This window comes from Arachis stenosperma, chromosome 10, assembly GCF_014773155.1.
Source record: "Arachis stenosperma cultivar V10309 chromosome 10, arast.V10309.gnm1.PFL2, whole genome shotgun sequence".
Classification (NCBI taxonomy): domain Eukaryota; kingdom Viridiplantae; phylum Streptophyta; class Magnoliopsida; order Fabales; family Fabaceae; genus Arachis; species Arachis stenosperma.
In genome coordinates, this window is record NC_080386.1 from 60,769,086 (window position 1) to 60,787,508 (window position 18,423).

The following is an 18,423-nucleotide window of genomic DNA, read 5'->3' on the forward strand; positions in this document are numbered from 1 at the left end:
TGTTCTTGATTAGTGTAATGAGTTGCGGCTTCATGTTGTGGTGTTTTTCTTTCGAAATCTCTTCTTCAATGACAGCCTTCCCTCGTGCCTCTCTTTTTTTTTCTGTGACATAAATCAACAAACGGAACACACAGTGGTTATTTTTTGAAATTGAGTGTAATCAGTTGAGACAAAACTTCAAATGGTTAGTGGGTTAGTAGAGGCAAATCTTCAAACAGTTAGTGGGTTAATCAAAAATTGAGAAAAAGTGCTTGATCTAAATTACCACCTCACTTAATCATTGTCAATCTAATCAATCCCCGGCAACGGCGCCAAAAACTTGATGGGAAATTTATTTTGGTGGAGACAAGAATCTCTCCCAAAACAACACCAATCTAACCGGCAAGTGTACCGGGTCGCATCAAGTAATAAAAACTCACGGGAGTGAGGTCGATCCCACAGGGATTGAAGGATTGAGCAATTTTAGTTTAGTGGTTGATTTAGTCAAGCGAATCAAGATTTGGTTGATTGAGTTGCAGAATTTAAATTGCATTGAAAGTAAAGAGAACAAGAATTAAAGTGCTGAATCTTAAAGAACAAGAAATTAAATGGCAGAAACTTAGATTGCAAGAAATGTAAATTGCAAAATCTTAAATTGCAAGAATTGTAAATAGCTTGAAATGTAAAGGGGATTGGGACTTGGAATTGCAGGAATTAAACAAAGAAAGGTTAAATTGCATCAATCAGAAGAGTAAATGGGAATTAGGATTGAATTAAATTCATACAGACAAAGGAATTGAACAATTAGTGCAAGAAACAGAAAATTGAAATGGTAAATTTAGATCTCAGGTCCCAGAGACTAGAAAACCGAGTCTAGATCTCAATGCCCTCCTAGATCCAACAAGAACAATGGCAAAGGAATTTTAAATTGCAAAGAGAATAGACGAAGAAGCAATTAACCGAACTGAAAATTTAATTGCAATGGAAATCAAAAGAGAGATCTAAGGTGAGATTGAAACAGAATTCCTTCAATTCTCCAACCCAAGATCCAAGACAAGAGTAATTGAAATTGAAAGCAATTAAACTAAGAAAATAAAGATCATTCCAGCTCCCAAAACTAAGAAGAAAACTCTTTTTAAAAACTAAAAAGGAAGCTCCCCGACTAACTTGAATCTTAGCCTATTTATACACTTTCTTCAATTGATCTTTAAGCCTTGAGTTGGGCCTTTGCTCTTGGTGGAATTGGGTTGAAAGAGGCCTTGGTTGATTGCTCTTGAAGTTTGGAGAGAAACCCAAGTGAACCAATTGAACCGGATTTGGGTTTTGCAAAGTTGGATTCAAAGTTAGCCTCAAAGTTAGGGGACTAACTTTGAAGCTAACTTTTCATATCAGCAAGCATCATTTTCTGCCACTCACGTTGGTGCCAACGTTAGGGGGCTAACTTTGACCCTAACGTTGGCCTTGCTTTGTATGCTTGTGGCGCCAACGTTAGCCTCCAAGTTAGAGGGCTAACGTTGGCGCAAACGTTGGCAGCCCTGGAGGAGAGTTCTCATGCCAACGTTAGCCTCCAAGTTAGGGGGCTAACGTTGGCGCAAACGTGGAACACCCTGGGAAGCATTTTCAATTTCCAACGTTAGCCTCCAAGTTAGGGGGCTAACGTTGAGGCTAACTTCAAGTCCAAAAGTTTGTGCCAACGTTTGAGGGCTAACTTCAACTCCAACTTCATTCTTCCTGGTTCAATTTCACTTGTTTCATTGTCTTCTCTTAGCTTCTAGCCATTCCTTCTCACTTCAATCCTTTTCCAAGCTTTCTTCACCTATCATAAATCAACCAAACACATCAAAGCTATGCTTGAAATCATGAGATGATCATTCTATCCTAATATGCACCAATTATGGCATCAAACCTCATGAAATTGCATTAATTTATCTATGGTTGATTCAATCAAAGGAACCATGAAAATCTACCTAAATTGGCTCGCTTAAGCCTCAAGAAAATGCATAATTCAAGTGAAAACAAAAGAAAAAGACTAGTGAAACTAGGCTAAGATGACTTGTCATCACAACACCAAACTTAAAGCTTGCTTGTCCCCAAGCAAGAAATGAACTATGCTCAAAGGTTCTTTCAATTAAGATGGGTTGAGGAACACTTGTAAAATACAGTGAGAGAAGTGATTAAGTAACAGTGGGGTAAACTCTAAATTATATGCTCAAGCAAGGGTTTCAGTGCTCATTAGTCCTTACATATTGGGAGTCGTAGGTCTTTAGGATTTTCATCCAAATGGTATCATGAAGATCTCTTTATATGTAATCACCTTGAAGCAGCTTATAGTTTCTGTGCTTTGACCTCGACTCTAAGTGTCATGTCTCAAGGCGGCTCTTTAAATAAGCTTTCAATCAATACTCCTAAACCAGTTGGTTTTAAGGTATTAGGTGTTAAAGCACCCCTCAGGATTTACTTGCTCAAGCCTCTTTCCTTGACACACTTCAACCACAAGCATTTACTAGGATAGCAACTCTTTGAGTTTTTGTTTCTTTCTTTCTTTTTCTGCCTAGTAATTGATGCTCAGAGCCTTGGGCCATGTTCTTTCTATTTTTGTATTTTCTTTTCTTTCTTTTGTTTTGTTTGCTGCTTCTTGGATCAATAGATTTTCGAGAATCTCTACAATACTTCTTTGAACTTCATGTCCTGCCTATGAGCTCCCATGCAAGTTTTCACAAGCATGCAACCTCAATATATGATCATACAACTAGAACTACCACTTCTCCTAATCTTTTGCTTGCCTCAAAAACTAATTTATTCCTCAATCCTTCTTTTCAAAGAACTTTCATGTGATGCATTCTTGAAATTGAGTGCAAACAAGTTTTGAAGATAAGAATGTTGTGACTGATAAGCCTTCTTGCTTATTGACTTATAAAGGAAGATTATGCTATGCAGGCAGGCAGGAATATAAAAAGAAGACTATATGATGCAGACAAACAGGGCAATTAAGGATACAATCCAACTTTTAATCACAGCAACATTTGATGTAAAATATCACTTAACAATACAACCTGTTGGAGTTCACTTGCTTTCCTTCTCATCATCATCATTGCTAGCCTTTATGTTCATATTGATGATGCGTAATCCCTCCAAAGGCTTGTATGACATTCTGCAATGTTATTAAAGCTTGTTCCCCAAGCACTTAGAAACAGTGGTTAGTCTGCATAATTTATTTGTGGGCTTTTTGAACTTACTTTGGTGGGAACACCAAACTTAGTTCCTTGCCAATGCATCAAATTAACCATGTGAAATTCTTTCTTCTTTTTCTCAAGTAATAGACTAAAACTAGAAAACAGCAAGATAATTAACTAGTTCGTCTAAATGCATGAAGCTAGCATTATGGTAGAAAGTAAGAATGTGATTTATGATGGGATTTTGGTGGAACACCAAACTTAGAATTCTTCATTCTCTCTTAGATTGTTTTGGTGTGCAACACCAAACTTAGCTTCTTGCAATCTTGACAAAACTAATTAACAGTTTTATTGAATTGGATATGAAAGGATGGTTACCTCTGGTTGGGTTGCCTCCCAACAAGCGCTCTTTTATTGTCACTAGCTTGACATCCTCTGTACTTGTTTAGCTCGAAGTTTGTACTTCCTTCTCCTTGTCCCCTTGTCCTCCTAAGTGAAACTTTGCCTGATTATGTTCATCTTGGATGAGTGATTCTTTTCCTTTAGCCATCTTCTCACTCACTTCTGTGATGCTCTTAGCTAACTGTTTCATTTTCCTCTCAATTCTTCCGAATGAGACTTCATGGTTTTTGCTTATCATCTCTTGATGTTTCATCATTCTTTCTACTAAGACTTCCAGATTAGTGATCCTCTGACAATCTTGTGAAATTGGTTGGTTGTTGGGTGTTAGGGGTTGGAAGGATGGATGATGTGGTGGTATGTAATGGTTGTTGTTGGTGAGGTGGTGTTTTTGCAGGATTGGGAAGTTGGGGTTGTTGTAGTTGAAGTCCCTTATTCCTGATGTTGAGATTCAATTCTTAGATAAGAATGTGGTTTCCATGGTGGAAATTGTGCCTTCACTGCAGCAGAATGGAGAAAATCAATTTGTCTGGATATTGACTCCAATTGGCTCTGAGTCTGACTGTGCAGTTGTTTGCTTTGATTCATGACTATCTTCATTCCTTCAGGATTCATTATCTCTTTTTCTGAAGTTGCATTCTGTGGGGTCTCAAATGAATGTTGGTTATTGGCTTTCTTATCATTGAGCTTTGCAGTTCCTTGGGCATTTGATGTTGCTTTGAAAAGGTTATCTAAGACGTAATCCACTGCTCTCCTTGTTTCTGGGGTTAATCCTTCATAGAACGCCCGGAAACCCTCTTTGTCATTTGCTTCATTGTATTTTTCCCATGGTTTGAACAATGATTCTTCCTCTCCTTGTATGAATGGCTGAATCCCCTCTTTCATCTTGACGTTTTGTTGGGATGAGGAGAATTTGGTCAGAAATTTGGTAACCAATTCGTCCCAACTAGTAATACTGCCCTGGGGCATAGTTTCAAGCCATTGTGCAGCTTCATCCCTTAGTGAGAAGGGAAATAACGATAGCTTCCAGGTATCATGATTTACACCTTCGAGATTGACAACACCACAAGTTCTCAGAAAAGTGGATATGTGCTGTTTAGGATCCTCCAATGGATTTCCACCATAGGAGCAATTGTTCTTGATTAGTGTAATGAGTTGCGGCTTCATGTTGTGGTGTTTTTCTTTCGAAATCTTTTCTTCAATGACAGCCTTCCCTCGTGCCTCTCTTTTTTTTTTCTTCTGTGACATAAATCAACAAACGGAACACACAGTGGTTATTTTTAAAAATTGAGTGTAATCAGTTGAGACAAAACTTCAAATGGTTAGTGGGTTAGTAGAGGCAAATCTTCAAACAGTTAGTGGGTTAATCAAAAATTGAGAAAAAGTGCTTGATCTAAATTACCACCTCACTTAATCATTGTCAATCTAATCAATCCCCGGCAACGGCGCCAAAAACTTGATGGGATATTTTTGGTGGAAAAATGAATTTCTCCCAAAAACACACCAATCTAACCGGCAAGTGCACCGGGTTGCATCAAATAATAAAAACTCACGGGAGTGAGGTCGATCCCACAGGGATTGATGGATCAAGCAACTTTAGTGGGTGATTAGTTTAGTCAAGCTAACATTTATGTGAATTGTGTGAAATTGTAACCAACAGAAAGTAAAGGACAATGAATTTAAAGTTGCAGAATGTAAATTGGCAAGTAACTTAAAGAGCAAGAAATGTAAATTGTAAGACTCTTAAATTGCAAGAATTATAAATTGCATGAAATTGTAAAGGGAATTGGGAATTGGATTTGCAGAAATTGAACAAGGAAAAGTAAAATTGCAACAAGCAGAGAATTAAAGAATGGCTTGGATCAAACCGGATCTTAAACAGCAAAGTAAATGAGCATGGAAATAATAAACAGAGAGTGGTAAATGGGGAATCCGGATCTCAGGACCCAAGAGACTAGAAAACCAAGTCTAGATCTCAATGCCTTCCTAGATCCAACAAGAACAATTGCAAAGAAATTAAAGAAATGTAAAGTGCAGAAGGAGTAGATGAAGAAGCAATTAACCGAAATTGAAATTCAAGTGTGCAGTAAATAAAGCAGAGAGAAATCTCAGAGGGAGAATGAAACAGAACACCTTCAATTCTCCACCCAAGATTCAAAAACAAAGAAAAGAAAATTTAAGAGAGAGCTCTCTGCTACTACTCCTAATGCTCCCTAGTGGAGCCAGCCTTTTCACAAATATGAAAATGATGCCTTATATAGGCTTTACAAAATGAAAATGAAATTAAAAACAAATTACAGTTAAATGAAATTCCTATTTTATCTATTTCTTGTGCCTTTGAGTGATGATCATTTGGGCCCTTGCTCTTGATGGAATTGGGTTGATAAAGGCCTTGGTTGATTGCTCTTGGAGTTTGAAGAGGAACCGAATTGAACCGGGTTGAGTTTGCAAAAGTTAGACCAAAAGTTGGAGCTAAAGTTAGGGTTCTAACTTTGGCTCCAACTTTTCATAGCAGCCCACAAATCTTGCTGGTATGAACGTTGGTGCCAACGTTAGGGGTCTAACTTTGACCCTAACGTTGGCCTCCCTTATGCACATTTATGGGGCCAACTTTGTCCTCTTGTCATGTTGCCAATTTTATGCCCAATATAGACTATCATATATGGTTGAAAAGCTCTGAATGTCAGCTTTCTAACCCACTTGGAATCACTTCAATTGGACATCTGCAACTCAAGTTATGATCATTTGAAGAGGGCATGGTCGCTGGCTTTGGTGTGCAGCGTTTGAGGTAACGTTAGCCCTCAAACATTGGCGAAAACGCCAGTTCTGGAGGCCCAAACGTATTGTCCACCCCATACTATTATACATTGTTGGAAAGCCCTGAATGTCTACTTTCCATTGCCGTTGGAAGCGCATCAATTGGAGCTCTACAGCTCGAGTTATACTCCGTTGAAGGTGCAGAGGTCAGTTGGCCTCACTGCAGGTTGCCACCATGTTCGTTTATGCACATTGCGGGGCAGTTTTCTCCCTCAATTTTAGTGTCCACCATGCAGTGCCATATATGCTTGGAAAGCTCTTGATTCCTAATTTCCAATGCTTCTTGAATCACCTCATTTGGAGCTCTGTAGCTCAAGTTATTCTTGTTGGAAGTATACCCCTTCAAGCTGTTGTGGTGTGTGGCGCCAACGTTAGCCTCCAAGTTAGGGGTCTAACGTTGGCGCAAACGTGAGTAGCCCCTGGGACAAATTTTTCATGCCAACGTTAGCCTCCAAGTTAGGGGGCTAACGTTGGCGCAAACGTGGAGTAGCCCTGGGTGTTTTTTTTCATGCCAACGTTAGCCTCCAAGTTAGGGGGCTAACTTCCAGGCTAACTTTTCACCCAAACTTTTTGTCTCTCTTCCTCCTTGTTTTGGGCCACGCTTTTCTTCCTTTGGGCCACGCTTTTCTTCCTTGATTTGGTCATGGGTCACGCTTTTAGAAGCGTGGCCTAAGCCTCCAAAGTGTGCTCCAACTTCAAAGTGTGCCCAAAATTCCTCTTTTCTTCTTTTTAGCTTATTTTGTGCTCTTTTTGCTTCTTTTTCTTCTTATTTCCTACAAAGTTTATCAAATCAAAAGATCAAAGAAATGTACCATTTAAGCACCAAAGAATGCAATATTTAAGCACTAATCATAAATTTCTTGTATGAAAAAGCATAGAAAAACATGACATGGTGACATGTCATCAGGAGGTAGCCACTGACAACGGTGAAACCCTACATGAGCTTGCCATGGAAAGGAGTAAGAAGGATTGGATGAAGACAGTAGGAAAGCAGAGAGACGGAAGGGAAGGCATCTTCATACGCTTGTCTGAAGCTCTCACCAATGATATACATAAGTATCTCTATCTTTATCTTTATGCTTTATTCGTTTATCACTATACCCATTTGAGTCTGCCTGACTGAGATTTACAAGGTGACCATAGCTTGCTTCATACCAACAATCTCCGTGGGATCGACCCTTACTCACGTAAGGTATTACTTGGACGACCCAGTGCACTTGCTGGTTAGTTGTGCGAAGTTGTAGTGATCACAATTTCGTGCACCACTATGCTTTCCATTTGTACCCACCAAGTGTTTGAAAAAATGCTTGGTTGGGCTTTAGAGTAGAATTTTATGCTCTTGGCTTGGGAAGGTAACTTAGGAACTCTTGAGTTGCTAATGTCCAAGTGATTGATGATTGGGAGCCATTGACCTTAGATCTCACTAATTGAATTGGTGGAGAACTAGGAATTATGGACTTGGATTGACATAGCTCATTTGACTTTCCTTTATCATTTAGAGGAAGACTTAATGGGGTTGATCCTTGCTAATTCTCATGTTGTGGTTAGTGATAAGGATAGAGACCCTTGACCACCAACCCTTGCCAAGGGCTTTTTGTTATTTGAATTTCCTTATCATTTACTTTTCATGTCTCTTATTCCAAAAACCCCAAAATATTCATTCATAGCCAATAATTGACCACTTCATTTTAATCCTCGTGAGACGACCCGGAGTCCAAATACTCCGGTTAATTCTTATTTGGGGTTTGTACATGTGACAAAACCATAATTTTAATTTGATGTGAGAATTGTTTGTTGGTTTGGAGCTATGCTTACAACGAAGTAATTCCTTTCTTTAAGAAGAAATTCCTAACCAACGCAATTCTCTCTATCAAATTAATTGCGCCGTTGCCGGGGATTGCAATGGTTCTATGTTATTGGCTATGTATATTATGAATAGCTTAATTTTTGGTTTGTTTGTTAGTTTTGCTAGTTGTAGAATTTTGTTCTCTTTGTTTCTTGTTAGCTTTTGTTATTTTCTCCGTCATTATGAATTCTCATCACTTTGGCTATGAGTGTAGTTCTAACTATGTTGTAGGAGATGGAAATTACAATGACAACATGCATCAAGGATTTAGAGATCAAAGGTGAGAGAAACCCCAAGCTTATGGACAACCTTCTTGGCAACAATCTCCTCCGGTTTCTTATGGGTACAATTCAAATCTTGATGCTTACCAATCTAATGTATGTGATTACCCTCATTGTAGTTGTCAACCGCAATCATCATATGCATATGAACCCCCTCCTCAATATAGCCCTTCACCATACTCACAAGCCTCATACCATCATTCACCTTCATATGACCCCAACCCATACCCACCATACCAACCACCATATAAACCGTATCTAGAACTACCACCTTTCCAATACTCCCATGAACCACAAAGTCCACACACACCACCTCAAGAATTTCACCAATATGAACCACCTTCCAATTACAATAACCTTCCCTCAAACAATGAACCCTCTCTTCCACCATCACCTCCCGATGAAGCCCTCATGGTAGAATTGAGAGATCTTGAATCTCATATCTTAAGACAACAAGAGGAAGATGAAAGAAGTTCAACGAGATAGGAGCCAAAATAGTTATCATGGTAGAAGCCATTGGCAACATAGACTCATCCCGCCTAAGCCTATGCGATCAAGGCACTCCTATTGTTGAATGTGGAGAGGCAACCAAAGAGCTTAGTGAGGGAGTGAACTTGAAGCTCCAAGGTGAAGAAGAGGAGTCAAAGCAAGAAGTGCAACAAGAGGAGAAGGTAGAGATGATTAAACCAAAGGATGTAGTAGCTGGCACCTTAGGATATGTTGAGTACATAGAGGAATCACAGGTTGAAGAGCCTTCTTCCATGAAATTTGAAGTTGATATTGAGGAGGAGAGTGCACAACCTCCAAGGCACAATGTGATTGAAGAATTGGAAGAAGTGTTCCAAGTAATAGGCCCTCCTATTTATAATGATTCCATACCAACATATGATCCTTTTGAGCTTGTTGATTTCTATCAATCTTGCCATTGAAGCAATGATCTGTTAAGGCTTGGCTGGCCATTGGCCATGTCTAGTGTTTTGGACCGAAGCTTTCTTTGAAAGCTTGGCTGGCTGTGAAGCCATGTCTAATTCCTGGACCGGAGTCTTAGACTAGCATTGCAAGGATTCCTGGAAATTCAAATTGAGAATTCTGAAACCTTTATTTTCTATTTTCATATAATTTTCGAAAAAAAAGCACAAAAAAAAAATTCACAAAATCATAAAAACCAAAAATATTTTATGTTTCTTGTTTGAGTCTAGTGTCTAATTTTAAATTTGGTGTCTTGCATGCCTTGTTTATTTGATCTTGGTTCTATTTTCAAGTCAATAGTACAAGGAACTGAAGATTCAGAACATGCAGCAGAGGAATTACACAGAAAAAGCTGGGCGTTCAAAACGCCCAGTGAAGAAGGACAGACTGGCGTTTAAACGCCAGCCAGGGTACCTGGTTGGGCGTTTAACGCCCAAAAAGGTAGCATTTTGGGCGTTAAACGCCAGAATGGATACCATTCTGGGCGTTTAACGCCAGGATGGCACTATGGGGAAGATTTTGTTTTTCAAATCAATTTTTTTTCAAGTTTTCAAAGTTTTTCAAAATCAAATCTTTTTCAAATCATATCTTTTCAATCAAATGTTTTCAAAATCAATTTCTTTCCTTTTTCAAAGATACTTACTAACAATTAATGATTTGATTGAACATCTCAAGTTTGTTACCTTTTCTGTTGAGAAAGGTTTAATGTTTGAATCATATCTTTTCTTGTTAGGCAAGTCATTAATTTTTAAAATCAAATCTTTTTAAAATGTTTTTCAAATCATATCTTCTCAATCACATCTTTTTAAAAAACCAATCATATCTTCTTAACCACATCTTTTTCAAAAAAGTTTTCAATCAAATCTTTTTGATTTCTAATTTCAAAATTTTTTTTCAAAAATCACTTGATTTCTTCCCCACTTTTATTTTCGAAAATCAATTAGTGTTTTTCAAAATGTTTTTAAAATCTTTTTAACTTAATTTTCGAAAATCATCTTCCCCTCTTCTCACATCCTTCTATTTATGGAGTATAACTCCTTCTTAATGCACAATTCGAACTCCATCTAATTAAAGTTCGAATTCTTCTCCTTCTTCTTTCTTCTATTTTTCTTTTCCTCTGACACCTCAAGGAATCTCTATACTGTGACATAGAGGATTCCACATTTTCTTGTTCTCTTCTCTTTCATATGAGCAGGAACAAAGACAAAGGCATTCTTGTTGAAGCTGACCCTGAACCTGAAAGGACCTTGAAGCGAAAGCTAAGAGAAGCTAAGGCACAACTCTCTGTAGAGGACCTAACCGAACTCTTCAAAGAAGAAGAAGACATGGCAGCCGAAAACAACAACAATGCCAACAATGCAAGAAAGGTGCTGGGTGACTTTACTGCACCTACTCCTGACTTCTATGGGAGAAGCATCTCTATCCCTGCCATTGGAGCAAACAACTTTGAGCTTAAGCCTCAATTAGTTTCTCTAATGCAACAGAATTGCAAGTTCCATGGACTTCCATTGGAAGATCCTCATCAGTTTTTAGCTGAGTTCTTGCAAATCTGTGACACAGTCAAGACTAATGGGGTTGACCCTGAGGTCTACAGACTGATGCTATTCCCTTTTGCTGTAAGAGACAGAGCTAGAATATGGTTGGACTCACAACCTAAAGAAAGCCTGGACTCTTGGGAAAAGCTAGTCAATGCCTTCTTGGAAAAGTTCTTTCCACCTCAAAAATTGAGTAAGCTTAGAGTGGAAGTCCAAACCTTCAGACAGAAGGATGGAGAATCCCTCTATGAAGCTTGGGAAAGATACAAACAATTAATCAGAAAGTGTCCTTCTGACATGCTTTCTGAATGGAGCATCATACGTATTTTCTATGATGGTCTCTCTGAACTATCCAAGATGTCTTTGGATAGCTCTGCTGGAGGATCTCTTCATCTGAAGAAGACGCCTACAGAAGCTCAAGAGCTCATTGAAATGGTTGCAAATAACCAATTCATGTACACTTCTGAAAGGAATCCTGTGAACAATGGGACAAGTCAGAAGAAAGGAGTTCTTGAGATTGATACTCTGAATGCCATACTGGCTCAGAACAAGATATTGACTCAACAAGTCAATTTGATTTCTCAAAGTCTGTCTGGAATGCAAAATGCACCTGGCAGTACTAAGGAAGCTTCATCTGAAGAAGAAGCTTATGATCCTGAGAACCCTTCAATGGAAGAGGTGAATTACCTAGGAGAACCCTATGGAAACACCTATAATTCTTCATGGAAAAATCACCCAAATTTCTCATGGAAGAATCAAGAGAAACCTCAACAAGGTTTCAACAACAACAATGGTGGAAGAAACAGGTTTAGCAATGGCAAGCCTTTTCCATCATCTTCTCAGCAACAGACAGAGAATTCTAAGCAGAACCCCTCTGACTTAGCAACCATGGTCTCTGATCTAATCAAAACCACTCAAAGTTTCATGACTGAAACAAGGTCCTCCATTAGGAATTTAGAGGCACAAGTGGGACAGCTGAGCAAGAAAGTTACTGAACTCCCTCCTAGTACTCTCCCAAGTAATACAGAAGAAAATCCAAAAGGAGAGTGCAAAGCCATAACCATGGCCGAATCTAGAGAGGGAAGAGAGGAAGTGGACGCCACTGAGGAAGACCTCAATGGGCGTGCACTAGCCTCCAATGAGTTCCCCAATGTGGAACCATGGGAATCTGAGGCTCAAAATGAGACCATAGAGATTCCATTGGATTTACTTCTGCCATTCATGAGCTCTGATGAGTATTCTTCCTCTGAAGAGGATGAGTATGTCACTGAAGAGCAAGTTGCTAAATATCTTGGAGCAATCATGAAGCTTAATGACAAGCTATTTGGAAATGAGACTTGGGAAAATGAACCTCCTTTGCTCACCAAAGAACTGGATGACTTGTCTAGGCAGAAATTACCTCAAAAGAAACAAGATCCTGGGAAGTTTTCAATACCTTGTACCATAGGCACCATGACCTTCAAGAAGGCTCTGTGTGACTTAGGGTCAAGTGTAAACCTCATGCCTCTCTCTGTAATGGAGAAGCTAGGGATCTTTGAGGTACAAGCTGCAAGAATCTCACTAGAGATGGCAGACAACTCAAGAAAACAAGCTCATAGACTTGTAGAGAATGTTTTGGTAAAAGTTGAAGACCATTACATCCCTACTGATTTCATAGTCCTAGAGACTGGGAAGTGCATGGATGAATCTATCATCCTTGGCAGACCCTTCCTAGCCACAGCAAAGGCTGTGATTGATGTTGATGGAGGTGAACTGATCATTCAAGTGAATGAAGAATCCTTTGTGTTTAAGGCTCAAGGATATCCCTCTGTCACCATGGAGAGGAAGCATGAAGAGCTTCTCTCAATTCAGAGTCAAACAGAGCCCCCACAGTCAAACTCTAAGTTTGGTGTTGGGAGGCCACAACCAAACTCTAAGTTTGGTGTTGAACCCCCACATTCAAACTCTAAGTTTGGTGTTGGGAGGTTCCAACATTGCTCTGAGTATCTGTGAGGCTCAATGAGAGCCCTCTGTCAAGCTACTGACATTAAAGAAGCGCTTGTTGGGAGATAACCCAATGATTATATTTTATCTATTTTCCTTTGTTATTTTATGTTTTTTGTAGGTTGATGATCATAAGAAGTCACAAAATCAATTGAAAAAGCAAAAACAGAATGAAAAACAGGAAGAAAAACAGCACACCCTGGAGGAAGAACTCACTGGCGTTTAAACGCCAGTGAGGCTAGCAGATGGGCGTTTAACGCCCAGTCTGGCACCATTCTGGGCGTTTAACGCCAGAAAGGGGCACCAGACTGGCGTTAAACGCCAGAAAAGGGCAAGAACCTGGCGTTAAACGCCAGAAAGGGGCACCAGCCCGGCGTTTAACGCCAGATTTGGCACAAAACGTGATTTTGATTGCCATTTGGTGCAGGGATGACTTTTCCTTGACACCTCAGGATCTGTGGACCCCACAGGATCCCCACCAACCCCACCACCCTCTTTCTTCTTCACCCATTCACCAATCACCTCAATACCTCTTCCCCAAAAACACCTTCACCTCTCAAATCCCATCTTTCTCTTCACCACTCACATCCATCCTTCATAAAACCCCACCTACCTCACCATTCAAATTCAAACCACTTTCCCTCCCAAACCCACCCATACATGGCCGAACACAAAGCCATTCCCTTCTTCCTCATTTCTTCTTCTTCTACTCTCTTCTTTCTTCTTTTGCTCGAGGACGAGCAAACCTTTTAAGTTTGGTGTGGTAAAAGCACTGCTTTTTGTTTTTCCATAACCATTTATGGCATCTAAGGCCGGAGAAACCTCTAGAAAGAGGAAAGGGAAGGCAAAAGCTTCTACCTCCGAGTCATGGGAGATGGATAGATTCATCTCAAGGGTGCATCAAGACCACTTCTATGAAGTTGTGGCCATGAAGAAGGGTCAACTTTGATCAAAGGTTGGACCAAGTCCTCATAGACATTTGTGAAGAGGGCGTTCAATGAAAGAGAGATTCAAGAGGGAAGCTGGTTCAACTGAGAAGGCATGACCTCAAGCCCATTACTAAGAAAAGGATGGAGCAAACAAGAGACCCCTCTCATCATGAGATCCCTGAGATGCCTCAAGGGATGCACTTTCCTCCATAAGACTATTGGGAGCAAATTAACACCTCCCTAGGAGAGTTGAGTTCCAACATGGGACAACTAAGGGTGGAGTATCAAGAACACTCCATCATCATTAGAGAAGATCAAAGAATCATAAGAGAGGAGCAACAAAGACAAGGAAGAGACATTGAGGAGCTCAAGCACTCCATAAGACCTTCAAGAGGAAGAACAAGCCGCCATCACTGAGGTGGACCCGTTCTTTAATCTCCTTGTTCTTTATTTTTCTGTTTTTCGAATTTTATGCTTATGGTTATCTATGTTTGTGTCTTATGATCATTAGTGTCTTAGTGTCTATGCCTTAAAGTTATGAATGTCCTATGAAATCCATCACCTTTCTTAAAAGAAAACTGTTTTTATTACAAAAGAACAAGAAGTACAGGATTTCGAATTCATCTTTAAAACTAGCTTAATTAGTTTGATATGGTGACAATACTTTTTGTTTTCTGAATGTATGCTTAAACAGTGCATATGTCTTTTGAATTTGTTGTTCATGAATGTTAAAATTGTTGGCTCTTGAAAGAATGATGAAAAAGGAGACATGTTACTGAGGATCTGAAAAATCATAAAAATGATTCTTGAAGCAAGAAAAAGCAGTGAATACAAAAAAAAAAGGAAGCGAAAAAAAAAACGAAAAAAAGGGGAGAAAAAGAAAGAAAAAAAGAAAGAAAGAAAAAAAAAAGAAAAAAAGAAAGAAATAAAGTTGTGATCCAAGGCAAAAAGAGTGTGCTTAAGAACCCTGGACACCTCTAATTGGGGACTCTAGCAAAGCTGAGTCACAATCTGAAAAGGTTCACCCAATTATGTGTCTGTGGCATGTATGTATCCGGTGGTAATACTGGAAGACAGAGTGCTTTGGGCCACGGCCAAGACTCAATAAGTAGCTGTGTTCAAGAATCATCATACTTAACTAGGAGAATCAATAACACTATCTGGATTCTGAGTTCCTAAAGAAGCCAATCATTTTGAATTTCAAAGGATAAAGTGAGATGCCAAAACTGTTCGGAGGCAAAAAGCTACTAGTCCCGCTCATCTAATTTGGAGCTAAGTTTCATTGATAATTTGGAGTCTATAGTATATTCTCTTCTTTTTATCTTATTTGATTTTCAGTTGCTTGGGGACAAGCAACAATTTAAGTTTGGTGTTGTGATGAGCGGATAATTTGTACCCTTTTTGGCATTGTTTTTAGTATGTTTTCAGTATCTTTTAGTTATTTTTTATTATATTTTTATTAGTTTTTAGCTAAAATTCACTTTTCTGGACTTTACTATGAGTTTGTGTGTTTTTCTGTGATTTCAGGTATTTTCTGGCTGAAATTGAGGGACCTGAGCAAAAATCTGATTCAGAGACTGAAAAGGACTGCAGATGCTGTTGGATTCTGACCTCCCTGCACTCGAAGTGGATTTTCTGGAGCTACAGAAGCCCAATTGGCGCGCTCTCAATGGCGTTGGAAAGTAGACATCCTGGGCTTTCCAGAAATATATGATAGTCCATACTTTGCCTAAGATTTGATGGCCCAAACCGGCGTTCAAAGTCACCTACAGAAATTCCAGCGTTAAACGCCGGAACTGGCACCTAAATGGGAGTTAAACGCCCAAACTGGCACCAAAGCTGGCGTTTAACTCCAAGAAGAGTCTCTACACGAAAATGCTTCATTGCTCAGCCCAAGCACACACCAAGTGGGCCCGGAAGTGGATTTTTATGTCATTTACTCATCTATGTACACCTTAGGCTACTAGTTTTCTATAAGTAGGACCTTTTACTATTGTATTGGATATAGAGAGCTTTTGATCATGTTTTTATGATTGAACTCACTTTGGGAGGCTGGCCATTCGGCCATGCCTAGACCTTGTTCTTATGTATTTTCAACGGTGGAGTTTCTACAAGGTGTGGAGCTCTGCTGTACCTCGAGTATTAATGCAATTACTATTGTTCTTCTATTCAATTCTGCTTGTTCTTTGTCCAAGATATCACTTGTTCTTCAACTTGATGAATGTGATGATCCGTGACACTCATCATCATTCTCACTTATGAACAAGGTGACTGACAACCACTTTTGTTCTACAAGCAACCAAGGCTTTAGTGTTTATCTCTTGGATTCCTGATACACGATGCATGGTTGATCGCCTGACAACCGAGTGCTCGCCTGACAAACGAGCCAGCCATTCCGTGAGATCAGAGTCTTCGTGGTATAGGCGAGAACTGATGGCGGCATTCAAGAGAATCCGGAAGGTCTAACCTTGTCTGTGGTATTCTGAGTAGGATTCAATGATTGAATGACTGTGACGTGCTTCAAACTCCTAGCAGGCGGGGCGTTAGTGACAGACGCAAAAGGATCGATGGATTCTATTCCGGCCTGACCGAGAACCGACAGCTGATTATCCATGCTGTGACAGAGCATAGGCAACGTTTTCACTGAGAGGATGGGAGGTAGCCACTGACAACGGTGAAACCCTACATGAGCTTGCCATGGAAAGGAGTAAGAAGGATTGGATGAAGACAGTAGGAAAGCAGAGAGACGGAAGGGAAGGCATCTTCATACGCTTGTCTGAAGCTCTCACCAATGATATACATAAGTATCTCTATCTTTATCTTTATGCTTTATTCGTTTATCACTATACCCATTTGAGTCTGCCTGACTGAGATTTACAAGGTGACCATAGCTTGCTTCATACCAACAATCTCCGTGGGATCGACCCTTACTCACGTAAGGTATTACTTGGACGACCCAGTGCACTTGCTGGTTAGTTGTGCGAAGTTGTAGTGATCACAATTTCGTGCACCACTATGCTTTCCATTTGTACCCACCAAGTGTTTGAAAAAATGCTTGGTTGGGCTTTAGAGTAGAATTTTATGCTCTTGGCTTGGGAAGGTAACTTAGGAACTCTTGAGTTGCTAATGTCCAAGTGATTGATGATTGGGAGCCATTGACCTTAGATCTCACTAATTGAATTGGTGGAGAACTAGGAATTATGGACTTGGATTGACATAGCTCATTTGACTTTCCTTTATCATTTAGAGGAAGACTTAATGGGGTTGATCCTTGCTAATTCTCATGTTGTGGTTAGTGATAAGGATAGAGACCCTTGACCACCAACCCTTGCCAAGGCCTTTTTGTTATTTGAATTTCCTTATCATTTACTTTTCATGTCTCTTATTCCAAAAAACCCCAAAATATTCATTCATAGCCAATAATTGACCACTTCATTTTAGTCCTCGTGAGACGACCCGGAGTCCAAATACTCCGGTTAATTCTTATTTGGGGTTTGCACATGTGACAAAACCATAATTTTAATTTGATGTGAGAATTGTTTGTTGGTTTGGAGCTATGCTTACAACGAAGTAATTCCTTTCTTTAAAAAGAAATTCCTAACCAACGCAATTCTCTCTATCAAATTAATTGCGCCGTTGCTGGGGATTGCAATGGTTCTATGTTATTGGCTATGTATATATTATGAATAGCTTAATTTTTGGTTTGTTTGTTAGTTTTTGCTAGTTGTAGAATTTTTGTTCTCTTTGTTTCTTGTTAGCTTTTGTTTATTTTCTCCTTCATTATGAATTCTCATCACTTTGGCTATGAGTGTAGTTCTAACTATGTTGTAGGAGATGGAAATTACAATGACAACATGCATCAAGGATTTAGAGATCAAAGGTGAGAGAAACCCCAAGCTTATGGACAACCTTCTTGGCAACAATCTCCTCCGGTTTCTTATGGGTACAATTCAAATCTTGATGCATACCAATCTAATGTATGTGATTACCCTCATTGTAGTTGTCAACCGCAATCATCATATGCATATGAACCCCCTCCTCAATATAGCCCTTCACCATACTCACAAGCCTCATACCATCATTCACCTTCATATGACCCCAACCCATACCCACCGTACCAACCACCATATAAACCGTATCTAGAACTACCACCTTTCCAATACTCCCATGAACCACAAAGTCCACACACACCACCTCAAGAATTTCACCAATATGAACCACCTTCCAATTACAATAACCTTCCCTCAAACAATGAACCCTCTCTTCCACCATCACCTCCCGATGAAGCCCTCATGGTAGAATTGAGAGATCTTGAATCTCATATCTTAAGACAACAAGAGGAAGATGAAAAGAAGTTCAACGAGATAGGAGCCAAAATAGTTATCATGGTAGAAGCCATTGGCAACATAGACTCATCCCGCCTAAGCCTATGCGATCAAGGCACTCCTATTGTTGAATGTGGAGAGGCAACCAAAGAGCTTAGTGAGGGAGTGAACTTGAAGCTCCAAGGTG

The 18,423-nt window shown here is 39.6% G+C and overlaps 1 non-coding gene across 1 annotated transcript; it reads right to left on the reverse strand.

Moving 5' to 3' along the window:
- Positions 1–11,194: 11,194 nt before the first annotated feature.
- Positions 11,195–11,302, reverse strand: LOC130958363 (small nucleolar RNA R71). Its single transcript, XR_009077489.1, has one exon. It is a non-coding gene; the product is annotated as a small nucleolar RNA R71 (small nucleolar RNA).
- Positions 11,303–18,423: the final 7,121 nt, after the last annotated feature.